We start from the raw sequence: 14,395 nt of genomic DNA, 5'->3' as shown, positions 1-14,395 counted from the left end.
GTTATGAATCTTGTCCTTGTGAAAATTTTAAAGACTGAATTGGTAGAAAGTAGAAAATGGGATGAAGTTGGGCTAGAGAGCCATTTAGCTCAGAGAGAACAATTTGAAAGACAAAATGAGGGCAGGAAACAGCAGTATTTCTAGAACTTCAAATGATCTAGCACTGCAGTATGAGGATCAGTCGGTAAACAGAAACGAGTTATGTTTGGCTTTCAGTGTGTAAAGGAATAATGTAAAAGGCTGTCATTCATTTGTTCACTCAACAAGTATTTATGCCTGTCATGAACTAGGAACTATACTGGTCACTAAGTAAACAGAGGTGACACAGAGAGACCTATAGGATAGGCTCTAACTTCACTGTATTAATAGTCCAGAGTAAGAGATTTTGGATCTGACTAAGTGGGAAACCGGCAAGGTATAATTCACATTATATAGAGACTACTCTGCCATCACTATACTGGGTAGGTTCCAGGGAGTAAAAAATGGAGATTTACACTAGGACATGGGTCTTTCTTTCCAGTGCCTCTAGCTTCTCCTTGCCCCTTTCCTACTTGGTTCCTAAGCCTTTGGTTATCTTAACAAGAATACTAAGGAGACAAATCTGCCATGGTGCATATAACGATGACAACAAAGAGGATTTACTTAGGAAATGGGTAAAACTTTTGGGTGGTTCTACAGGAGTCAGGGGAAAAGCACAGTAGTTAAGAACCACTGGGTGATATTTTGAAAAGTTTAAGTAAGAAATTAAGAGATTGGGAAGGCAGAAGTTTGGGGATGAATAGCTGCCATCCGTACAAAGAATACTGAGAGTAGAAGAGTTGAAAAATAAATATTTAAATGGTTTAAAGAAATGAAAACAGTAGTCCTGACTATCTTGAAACTCTTACCAGAAAAACAAAGCATGGTGGAGATGATGTTGAAATTGAAAATGTGGTTCATGGGAGAATGCACAGCTCAGAAATTGGGGTTTCAGGCTGAGACCCAGACATGTGTGTTCACTATAATGAAAAAAAGTATAAAAAAAAATGTCCTTGGGAATTTACATTAGTCAATAAATACTGAGGTACTTTAGAGATACAAAAAGAGATCCTACATTCAAGGAGCCTACTTTTTTTTTATTAAGGATTTTCATTTATTTATTTGAGAGAATGCAAGAGCACGAGTTGCGCGTAGGCAGAGGGAGAGGGAGAAGCTGACTCCTGCTGAGCAGGGAGCTGGACACTGGGCTCAATCCCAGGACCTGATATTATAACCTGAGCTGAAGGCAGATGCTTAATCGACTGAACCACCCAAAGGCCCCAAGGAGCCTAAATTTTAATAGGACTGACAGATGTAACATTTTTGTAAAAATATAAAATAGTTTCAGGTACTATTAAGCAAACAAATCAGAAAAATATGGAGTCTCCTCTAGCTAAAGTAGTTGGAGAAGAGTTCTCTAAAGGCACTTTCTGAACTGAGTATTGAATAATGAGATGACAGCACATCATCCCACACAGAAAAGCAGAAGGACACAAGGCTAAGATATAAAAACCCTAGGACAGTGAATATTTGAGGAACACAAGGAAGGCCTGTGAAGCCAGAATGTACTGAATAAAGGAAATGAGGTCGAAGACTTAGGCAAAAGCCAGATAGTACAATCTTAGAGGTCACAGAAAAGAGTTTAGATTTCCTCCTGGTTATAATGTGAAGTACTAGTAGGTTTTAGGTGAGAAATGACATCTATTTTGTTTTAGAAAGATAACTCTGGCTGTTATGTGGATAAGCTTCAGGCAGTGGCAGTCGAGGTTGGGGGTACGGGTTGCAAAAACAGAGCAAATTGTTTAGAGGCCATTTGGACAGGACAAGCTAGTGACTCAGGGGAGGAACATGTCGGGAAGTAGAGGTGTGAAATGGGAAATCAAGAGTTTTGTGTTGGCCATGATAAACTAATATGCCTATTAGACATCTCCATGAGGAAATCACAACTAAAAGGAAAGGTCTAGGAGAGAGAAATAAATCTGAACATCATCATCAGCACAAAGATGTTCATTGAAGTGAGCCTGTATAAAGAGGAAAAGGTGAAGAACAGAGCCCTGAACAATTTTAACATTTAAAAGTCTGGCAAAGAAAGAGAAACAAGAAAAGAAAACTGAGGATAAGCAACCTTGAACAGAAAATGTATTAACAGTCAAATAGTTAATATACTGATGAGAGGTCAATAAAAATTTTTAAAAATATATTGTTAGTTTTGCAAGGTAAGGAAAACTGGTGGCTTTGATAAAATTCATTTAGTATTATAATGAGAATCACTGAGGAGGGCTGAAAGAGCAGCAGGAGAAATGACTGCATACAGGCTTCCTGCCTGCTATTCTCTCTGTAAAAGGGGTTTGACTCCAATGAAAGAGAAATTCTTCCACTCATGTGCCCTGGATGCCATCTGTTTCATCTTCTCTTGTACTTTACCCCTCTAATAATCCCCTTCTACTCCTGAAATCTTGGCTTCTCACTGTTGTAATTAAATACTCTTATTAGCATAATATGGCTTGATTTTCACCAGTCTGAAAATATTTCCCTTAACCCTACCTCCCTATTACAGTCACTGCCCAAACTTTCTGTTTTCCTTCATATCCAAATTATAAGATGAAAATTGTTTTTTAATCTACATCAAATGTATCAAAATGTCTCAAAAGACTACCATTATCCTTAGAAGGAGGGCAGTAACATGATCCCCTGAGACTCTGTATCCACTCTGGGGGTCAGACAGGATGCAGAAGTACACAAGTCCTAACATAAACAGGGGTTAGGAATTCACAAGGATCACCATGATAAGGACCAGAGAAAAAATAAACTACTTCATGATTAGAATGTACTCTTGTAAGTCCATAGAAACCACAGTCATCTGAGGAAGAGGAAATGTTGGCACCTGAAGTAAGCACCCAAAGGACCCAGGACTGGAGTATATTCATGGACTCAAGGCCACCACAATCTCCACTATGGTGGCTGACCATCATGTGGTAATTATAAATCAGAGTAGAGAATGCCTAAAACTCCTGTGCTAAATTCTTAACCAGTCACAAATCAGCAAGAAAAAAATGCTTAAAATTCTTTTTAAAAAATCAGTTTGACAGACCACACACCAGGAAATCAAAATAGTTTGGAGGAAGTCCCTCTGCGAGGATCTGTAGTAAAAACCTTAAGAGTCTTGTCCTTCATCTTAAATTTGAGCAATCTCTACTTTGCACGACTAGTAAAGTTCATTAATCGGCATTAAGTTGGATAAAAGACAACCACTGCTGCCCTCAGAATGAAAATGGGAATGATGAAAAGCTTCAGGTATCTGCAGCCACTTAGATAAGCCCCTCAGCAGGAGAGTTTACAGGAGATATAATCAAGTATCCTACTCCTTTTAGGCTACTATAACAAAGTTCAATCAACTAAGTAGGCTCACAAACAACATAAAATTATTTCTCACAGTTCTGGAAGTCTAAGATCAGCATGCCAGCATGGTCCAGTTCTAGTGAGAAGCTTCCAGACTGCAGACTGCTGACTTCTTATATCTTCACATGAAAGAAAGACAGCAATGGAGCTTTCTGAAGTCCTTTTATAAGGGCACTCACAACATTCATGAGGGTTCCACCCTAATTACCCTAATTCCACCCTCCCTAATCACCCTAATTACCCTAATTCCGCCCTCCCTAATTACCTCCCAAAGGGCTCATCTCCTAATACCATCACTGGGGATTAAGATTTCAATTTGTGAATTTCTATAAACATTCAGTCCATTGCATCAGATTTATATTTTCTGCCAGAAACAACCCCAAAACCAAACTATACCAGGTTTGAGAACAGGCCTAGCAATTTGCTTTTATTGTGGCAGCTTAGGTCATATGCAGGATGACATTCACTATGGATCTAACTCTGGTCCTTCCCACAAATGAGAAGGCCCACAAAATGCCCCACATTTATATTAGTTGCAGCAGAGGCACATTTCACGGCTAACTGAAGCTTTGGCGGGGGGGGGGGGGGGGGGGGGGACAACTTAATGAATGAGCTATCATCTTATCCCTAGCAGAGATTTATTAAATCAAAACACTGGATGTCTGCTGACCATGTACTGACAGGAATTTGGAAAAAACAAACAGGTAGATTTAGGCAGTACTCCCACAGAGAGCAAAAGTAATGCCATTTGACCCATTAGAAAGGAGTAAATGGGGTTTATGTGGGGAATGACAGAATGCTGATGGTTGGAAAATAAAAGGAGTTTCCAAATAGCAGGAATAGTGTGCAGCCCTTAATTAGTTCTCTAGAGGAAAATGTAAGGGTCTTAACAAACTAACACCTTCTTTGCTCTGCTCCACTTCCCTTATTTCCTCTTTCTCCAACTTCTAAGAAAGGGTCTTCTTGCATAGTACTAAGGCCTTCCAAAGGACATTCAGGTTAACTGGGAGAAGGACTTCCTCAATAAAAGAAAACAGAAGTTTACATTGGGAAAAAAAAAGAAATCACAAGCAGGGGAAAAAGATATACTAGGTTGAGCTTTGCAAACAGATGCACTGTCTGGGAGAAGCAGCTGTCATCCACATGGAGGGTGAAGCAAAGAGGCAATAAGGGGATGGGGAGGTTTAAAGTGCAACTGCCATTTATTACCAACGTACTTCCTCCTTCTGGATATTTTCTAAGAGACAGATTACATCAGAAACTAGAATTTCTTTTGATTATAGCTTTCCTTAGGACTACTGTTTCTTCAAATGTGATTCATGTGGGGGTTAAGGCCCCAATTTTATGTGGGTTATATTTTTGATAATATAAGTAAGATAAAATATGGGCCTAAACTAGGCTGTAGCCTTGGTGATTTTGAGACTAGGACAGGATGAAGAAATATTTAGAATACAGAATCAACAGAAAAATCACCTTAGGTATTAAAAGGAGAAGGGGGAGAAATAGTCTAGGATGTTTACCAGGCTTAGTTGATTGGTTCAGGGACAACTAAGGGGAGTGGGGAAGAAAAACAATAAACTAAAGAAAACCAATAGGCAATGAGATATCAATGTTCAGAGCTCATGGCAGAGTGATAGCCAGAGATTTCCTTGCATGGAGGTAAAAAATAAACTCATGGGATGAGATGAGATTCTCTAAGGTAGATAAATCAATCAGGATCCCAACAGGAATCCAAGGCCATCTTGAGATTGTTAATTGGCCAATTGTTAACTGAAAATCTAAAATGTTAGCTGCAACTGATGTTGTTCAGATAACGTAGCAGTAAAAAATGGAAGGAAAAAAATCACCTAATGATATAAATTGTAACTGCTACATTCTTCATTTCTGTAGCAGGTCACAAGGCCCATGCTAATAATCATAGCAAACGTGCTATCATTCTGTGCTCTCCTCACTCTCTGCCAGCTTCTTTAACTAAACAGGGTTTGGATCTGGCAGTGTGGTATCTTCATTCCCATAAATTCTAAGCCATTGGTGGTCATGTCTTCCTTGGGTCAGCACAATTTCCTGAGGACTGCTAGGTAAAGAAGTATCTAGGTAAGGAAGTATCAAGTGGTACCAATGATTTGACAGTTTTGAACATAGTCCCTTTTCCTCTATTCCATAACAGCAATCTAATTTCTGCCTAGTAATTGTGATAAATCATCTAGGGTAGAATTGTGACCTTCACTTTCTCCACCTGATGTTTTAGCAGCATGAGAAACTCAAAATGTCCAGGGAACAGTCCCAGCTTCCAATTTATTGGAAACATGCTGATGTCTCCTCATGAAACATACCTTTCTTAAGTACTATACCCTTCAAACTCATTGTACTATATACTCTCCAAAGCAGAAAGCATAAATTCTTCTAATGTATAATTACGAGTAACCGCAAGAGGGGTCACTCCCACTCCTATGCCTTAACTCTCAGTTTTATATATTCCCTGTATGGAGCCTAACCTGACATTGGCTACTGGTTTAAGACCTACATCTCATCCTGTAAGAATATCATCCTCCTCTCCCATTGTATTTCCTTGTTTGCACTATAACTTGAGGCTTTAGCAGGTCATCTGCTTCTAGATGAGACATGGAGTAAACACTGGTGAATTCTGGAGTTGTGGACCAATTGCCAAGAAATGTGATGCTAGTCAGATAAGATTCATATGGAAGGGGCACCTGGGTGGCTCAGTCATTAAGCGTCTGCCTTCAGCTCAGGTCATGATCCCAGGGTCCTGGGGTTGGGCTGTCTACTTAGCGGGAAGCCTGCTTCTCCCTCTCCTACTTCCCCTGCTTGTGTTCCCTCTCAATCTGTGTCAAATAAATAAATAAAATCTTTAAAAAAAAAAAAAAAGGTTAAAAAAAGATATATATGCAAGAAAATTACAGTTGATAAAAGCCATTTTACAAATTCATGAATGGTGCTGCTAGTAGAAGCACGGCAGGCAAGCTGCCTGAATAAGCTGGACACAGCAATGGTAAGAGCCAAAATCAGTCTTGGCAGAAAAGCCATACATGCTATAGTCATTCTATACAAATGTTGTCAGATACCACACCTCTTCAAAAATTGAACTTGTCAGCCCACACCCCTGTCCCCCAAATCTACTTTTTTTTTTAAATTTTTCAATTTTTCATTGAAAATTTTTCTTCCCATGTCCCTGATAAGCCAACTAATTTGTTAAACACTACCAACACTACCACTGTAGATCTGCTTCTCAAGTAATCTCTCTTCATACATTCAGTGGACAACTAGATGGCCACATTAAGATGCTTTCATTTCACCTCCAGTAAGACTAGAGTTCAATATCCAGCCATTTCCTTGCATTTTTCTTGCTCTGGAAGATGGTGTCCCTGTGCATCAGAAGAAAGAAAGAAAGAAAGAAAGACAGACACAAAGGAAAGATAGAAAGAATCTGGTTCCTCGATAATAGTGTTGAGCCACTGAATTGACCTTCCTTGGAAATGTTTTGCCTATTTGCAAGATAAACATGGAAGGGCTTCTTTGCAAGGTAACAGATTAAAAAAATATGGAAATGACTGAATGAAAGAGGTAGGGCAAGGGCAGAGAGGATCTCACCTTTCTAATCTACAAATCTGAGAACCCTGAAGCGGCAGGGAAGGGGAAGGTAATTAGAATTTAAAATTAATAAAATTGGAGCCTCTTACTGAATATTTTCTAAAAGATTAAAGGAGTGAAGCTGGGACAAATATAGGATTATGGGTGGTTCTTTTTACCCAAGTATATGTTTTAAGTTTTTATGTAGAGGCCGTTAAAACCAAGAATCGTGGGGTTAAGCAGAACATAAACTCCAAACACCAAGTATTGTCTAAATGTAAGAGTAACACTATAGACTCTTTGCCACCACTGCAGCATTGGCATCATCTGGGAGTTTACTAGAATTACAAAATCTCATACTCCACCACTAAGTTCAGCTTAATCAGAATCTTGCTTTTTAACAAGATTCCCAAGTGATTCATAAGCACATTAAATTTTGAGAAACATTTTTTAAGACAAAATTTTGGATGTAGTTATTAACACATGGAATTGACAAGAAGAAAATAGACTGAAAGCTTATTAAGTTCTTAAGGAAAATGTATTCCCATTGGGTTTTTTATTACTTGCTGCTTCATGTAAACTCATTGATACAGAAGGGATAGGTTTTGAATGGAAGAGGCTTAAACTTATTTATAACCACTTTTCTATTAGTATAGTAAATATATTTGGATTTTAAAGTATGAAAACTATAAGGAGCATTAGCATTTGAATTCTGAGCATCTTAATTCTGTAAGATGAGGAAACAAGTATAGAGGCTTCAGAACATACAATGTTTAAATAACTGCTTAAGAAGACAATAAAGTAAATATCACATGAAAGGTACATTATTAACAAAAGAAAGCAATTCACTGTTATAGTCAGGCACTATCCATGTACTAGGAATAAAAATACGAATGGCTTAATCCTTGCCTTAAGGAAACACACAGTCTAATCCAACTGTAAATCAGGTTTCAGAACAAAATGAGTAGGAACAAACAAAGAATATACCTTTGATAGTCTGTGGCATGCAGATCCCCAAACCTAGGAAGAAGCCTCACAGTGGGCTTTTTTTAAATTTTACTTTAACTTTCTGGCATACATTTTCCTTCTGTTGACAGCACCACAAATTTCCCCCATTTTCCACATATATAGTTCAAGTTAAGCTATACCAGTGTTCCAGGGTAAGCATGAAATACAGGCCCAAACAAAGCACATGTAACAGACTATACTATTGCTTCCAGCCATCATGTTCACCCTTCTCCCAACTCTGGAAAAAGAATATATATGCCTTTTGTCATAGAACCTGAAGTGTCACCCTGTAGGTGAAATATACTGGAAGGGGAAGAAAACACTATCTATAGTTAAAGTTTGGGAAACCAGAAAAAAATGATTCCATTTGTAGTAATAGAAATGTCAGTAAGTGAAGAGCATTGGGAAAGAAGATGAAGAATTCAATTTTAGATAATGAGATTTAATTTAAAATAATACTTATTATTTCTTTTTTATTGTAAAAGTAATGCCTGGCTTTGTAGATAATTTTGAATACAGGAGGAAATGGAAGGAAGACATTTACAGTAACCCTGTTAACATTTTGATATACTTCCTTCCAAGCTTTTCTCCCCCCCAACACATAAATATATAAAACCAAAGTGGGATTTAAATATATGCGCATTATGTCCTGCCATTTCTATTTAACATTATACGTAAGTATTCTAATGTTAAAAAAAAAAAAAGTGAATATAGGATTTATAATGTCTACATACACAAATACGTATTTTAAAATTTACGTAACTTCCTAATTGGCAGATTTCTTACTACTTTTATAATTACAAATATAACTACAATAAGAATATTTATATTGAAACCTGGATATGCCTCTAATAATTTCTTAGGACAAAAGTCTAGAAATGGAATTATCAGGCGACATAAGACGAAGTACTTTAAGGCAATGTAGAGATTCACAGTGATTTCTCAAGAAGGTCTTTGAGGTAAAATGTCAACAAGAATGAAGTTATGTAACTCTTTTATTCTCTCACACCAAATACTTTCACAAAAATTACATATTCTACATAGACACATATGTAGGTATCAAATTATTAAGGAAAACTGGAAAACTCTATTAAATAGTGTCTAACATAATATGTAAGGGTAGGCTTTCTGTCAGGAGACACGCTAAACAGAGTTTTCTTCCTAGGTGGTCACTGTAAGCAAAAAGCCAGCCAGCACCGAGGAGTTTTACATTGTACCAAGCAACAAAACAGAAATAGTACCCAATAAACGCAGAGAAAATGCAGCCAGAAAAGGGGGACGCTGCTCTGAAGACTCACACTAACCCTACTCTCAGGAAGGAAAAAAAAAGAAAAGAAAAGAAAAAAAAAATTCTTAAAAACTAGAAGATTAATTAAATATTCTTGAGCAATTCTCAAGAGGATATTGCATGTGTAAAACGACAGCATGTACTTACAAAACAAGAAAGAAGTTAAGTTCTGTGGAGGCTCGATAGAGATTTTTAAAACGCAAGACTATGATCTGCTCAATTAAAAAAGTACAATGGAAGGACCGAGACTCACGTTGAATACAGCCGAAAACCAAATTAATCAGATGAAGAAAACCCCAAGATAGCCATTTCAGATGGGGAAAGAAGTAAAAGTGAAGAAAGTAAGTATTAAGAGAGACTCACCCAGTGCTCGGAGCGAGCGGAGCTCCCATCACACAGGTTTTCGTCCGTGGCTGCCAAGCCGGCGCCACCCCGGAGCATGCCGGGACGCTGGAGGGCGGACGGCCTGGCTCCACCTTGGCCCGCAGTTGTCCCCTGGCTTCCCCCGGCTGCGGGCTCCGGGCTGCCCCACTTGGCGCCTGCCGCTGGCGTCTGCAATGACGGAGTGGGAAACCTTGGAGATAGTGGTGTGTTAGGAAACTCAAGTTGTTTACATCGGGTGTTACAGCTCTCGAGGCATTCTCATGTTTTTTATATTTGGGTTTTGCCTCTTTATTCGATTTGTGAAAGATTGCTTGATTCTTGGCTTTTCCAAATATTCTTATCTGGGGTGCCTGGGTAGCTCAATTGATTAAAGGATCTGACTTGATTTTGGCTCAGGTCAAGATTTCAGGTTCCTGGTATCAAGCCCCACCTCGGATTCTCCTCTTGAGTATGAACCTTGCTTGGGATTCTCTCCCCCGACCCCCAAATACTCCTATATCTAGTATTTGTTGAATAAATGGTGATAGTGAACATCCGTTATCTTTTTGTGAACATCAAACTTAATTCTGCAACATTGGAACATTAAGTATAGTGTTTAACATAAAGTTTTCTATACGAGTTTTTGCCAATTTAGTTATTAGGGCTCCTCTGTGAGATGAATGTTTAAGTTTGTTCCTCCCTTTTCTACTGAATTGTTTCTCTTGTTCTTATTAATTTATAAGGATTATATGAAATTCTGGGTACTAATCATTTCTCAGGGATATAGATTAGAAATATCTTCTCCCTGATTGTAGCTTGTCTTTTTACTCTCTTCATTGTATAATCTGATGAAAATAACCAGAATTTTAATATAATTTGATGTCTTTTTAATGTTTCATGCTTTTTAGATCTTACTTAAGCAATGCTTCTGTGTCCTAAGATCATCAGTTATTTTGCCTTACTCTCATAATTTTTATACATTTATCACCTATACTTTAGTATTTAATTCACTTGAAATTTATTTGCATATATCAGTGAGGTAATGGTCAGATATTATTCTTTCCAGGTGAATAAACCAGTTGTCACAGAATCATTTATTGAAAACTCATCCTTTCCCCATTGATCTGAAAGATAATTCTGCCATATTGGAACAATAAAATACAGTGTTTAACATTAAAGTGGGATGTTTGCTGTAGGAATCTACCAGGAATTTATATTCTCTTTTTTTTTAAGATTTTTATTTATTTATTTGAGAGAGATCCCAAGTAGGGAGAGAGGCAGGCAGAGAGAGAGGGGGAAGTAGGCTCCCTGCCAAGCAGAGAGCCAGATGCCAGGCTTGATTGCAGAACCCTGAGATCATGACCTGAGCTGAAGGCAGAGGTTCAACCCACTGAGCCACCCAGGCAACCCAGGAATCTACATTCATTATCATAGCAAGGAAATTCCCTTTTATTTCTTTCATGAAAATACTTATAAAATACTTATTTTACATCTCTTGAGGTTAAAATGTCTTCCCTCCTTTTAATGTGATATATTACAAAAATTGATTTTTTAAAAATATTAAAGCTTGGACACACTCAGCTTTGTCTTTCTCTACCTCTGTCTCTCTCTTTTCTGTCTCTCTTTCTTTGCCCTTCCTCCTGCTGTTTGGTTACACTTGAGTTTAATGCTTAATATTTTCTTTAGGAGTCTTGCATTTATGTTTATGTGTGAAATCAGCTTATACCGTTCTTTCTCATCTTCATTGAACTATGCTATCAAGGTTAAGTCAGCCTTGTAAAATGAATTAGGAAATAAACTCTTTTTTAACTTGAAAGAGTTGGTATAAAATTACTAACTCAAATCATTCCATTTTTGGAAAAACTTATTAGTAAAATTGTTTAGGCTGAAGTTTTCTTTGTGGAATAATTTTAAACTACAGATTTAATCCTGTTAAGGCCACAAAACTTCAAATATCCATTTCTATCCATTCTCATATACACTTTCACCATTTACTTTGGTGAACTATATTTGTATAGAAATATGCCCTCTAAGTTTTCAAGTTTTTTGTCATGAAGATGTTTTTACTATTTTCTATTATCTTTTTATCACCTTTTATTTTGTATGTACATCCCTTTTTACATTAGTTGTTTTTGCTTCCTTCTTTTTATCTGAGATTATCCTGAGATGTGCGAATTTTATCAGTTTGTTTATTTGGTTGTTTTGTTTTTTGTTTGTTTTGGAGGGGTTTGGGGAGGCAATATATGGTTTGGTTCATCCTTTCTGTGTTTGTTTGATTTTATTAGTTTTTCTCCTATATTTATTTTTTTCCTTCCTTGATATTTTTCTTCCTTTAGGTTTATTTTGCTCTTCCTTGTCTAACTTAAGTGGTTAATTTGCTCCTTAATTATCAACCCTTATCTTTTTTCTAATTTAAGTATTTTAAAGCTATGAATGTCCCTCTGATTACTGCTTACCTGCACTCTATAAGCTTTGATAATTGGTATTTCCGAAATATTTTCTAATTTCTAATATAATATCACCTTTGATCTATGATTTATTTCGATATGTAATTTTTACTTTCATAATATTATCCCAACTATTAAATTATCTTTTTCAATACACACAAAGACAGTTTCCATGCTTTCCCTAACTTTCTAGTTTTCTACCTTCCCTCAATTTTTGACCCGATTTTTTTTCCTTTCTTCCTTGCCAGCTTATTAAAACACTGAAGATAATCCTTCAAAATATGTATATGTACATGTATATCTATATCTATATCTATATCTATATCTATATGTGTGGGTTAGAGAGGAGGGGGCAGAGGGCGGGAGAAAGAGAGAATCTTAGTCAGTCTCCATGCCCTGCAAGGAGCCAACACATAGCTCAATTTCACAACCCTGAGATCTTAACCCAGTCCAAAATCAAGAGTCAGGTACTCAACCAATTAAGCCACCCAGGCACACTTCACAGTATTTTTTACCCATACTTTAGGTTGTTTTTAAAGGAATGGCCAATCAGATTATACATTTCTTATTTTGTGGTTACAGATACTTTAAAGTTTTTAAATTATTTTGTGTGTAAGATGTGTATTTTGTGATAAGGTACTGGCATAGTTTGTTAGTGCTGTTGCTTTATTTTATTATTTTTCCATGAAAATAAGACATTTAGTTTGAAGAAAATAAGAAAAATATTTTAAAATGCTCATTGTCTAATTAATGATAGACATTTTCAGGATCCCCTTTGATTGGTTATTTCATTGACATGTTAGTTTTAAACAAAAGGTTGTCCATTATAATAGAAAAATAAATGTCTACCAAAAAATAAAAAATAAATTTGCTTATATATAAAATCTTTATGAGGAATATAGGTCTTAAAGCTTCAGAAAATGGATTTTTAGGAATGTTTGGGATCATTTTTAAGATCAGTGGTATGCCTTATATTAAAAACAAATCCTAGTAGACTCTGTAACTCAGAGGTTAGAGCACTAGTCTTGTAAAAACAAATCCCTCTTAAACTAAAAAAAAAATAAAAGGAGAAGAAAAAGCAGAGAGAAAAATAAGAAATAATGAATTTTTGTTTCATTTAAAATTAGCATTCAGAAAAGTGACAAAATATTCATATTAATTACACTAATGTATGAGAGAAAATATTTTGAAAAATTGATATTCTAACATTATGTATTTCTCTTTTATGACATAATAAATTCCAACCTTACCAGATAAGATATAACAAATGAAATGGAATTGAATAGTGTCCAACCTGCAAATGTCATGAGTAACACTTCACATTTCCAAATTGTAAGTATCGAGATCTTTAGGGTCATAAGCCCTTTTTAATGACATAAAATATTTAAGAAAGATTTTAAAAGATAAGAAAAAAGGTTTTTAGAAAAGATTAAAAACTGTTCAACATTAACTGTAAAACTTTTTCTGCAATAAAGTTTGCACATTTCTTAAATATTCCTGTGGTAGGCAAAATAATTGTCCCCCAAAGATGCTTACATCTTAATCTATGGAAACTGTGACTATGTTAGGTTACGTGGCAAAGATGAATTAAGATTACAAATGGCGTTAAGGTTTCTAATCAAATGACCTTTAGAGAGAGAGATTACTCTGGATAATCTGGGTGGAGCTATTATAACTGAGGTCTTAAAAACACAGTAGATGAAATCAGAAAAGGAGCCAAAGTCAGAGAAGGACTTGAAAATGTAAAGCTGCTGGCTTTGAAAATGGAGAAAGGGGCCAGGAGCCAAGGAAAGCTGGTAGGCTCTGAAATCTGGGAATGTGAAGAAAATGGATCTCCCCTATAGCCTCCTGAAGCAAAGCAGCCTTGCTTATATCTTGACTTTAGCCTAGTGATACCCATTTCAGACATCTGATCTAACTATATAACAATAAATTTATATTTTGTAAGCTACCAGATTGTGATCAATTATTACAGTAGCCATAGGAAACCAATATAATTCAACTTCTTTAAATGCATTAAGATAATTTATAAAAAACAGCTGGTATATTCTATCTGAAATGGTTATAATTAAAGACACTTAAAACTGATAAATTTATATATAATGAGTGCACCAACTTTCTGCACTCCTACCAAATTTAATTGACATTAGATATTATTTTAATGTTTGATCCATAAATTGCTACCGACACTGTCTTTCCATATGAAAATCTAGTCAGTGGGGCACCTGGTTGGCTCGGCTCAGGTCATGATCCCAGGGTCCTGGGATCAAGCCCCGCATCAGGC

This window comes from Mustela erminea, chromosome 11 (genome assembly GCF_009829155.1).
Source record: "Mustela erminea isolate mMusErm1 chromosome 11, mMusErm1.Pri, whole genome shotgun sequence".
Lineage (NCBI taxonomy): Eukaryota > Metazoa > Chordata > Mammalia > Carnivora > Mustelidae > Mustela > Mustela erminea.
Note: the sequence above shows the minus strand (reverse complement) of the source record.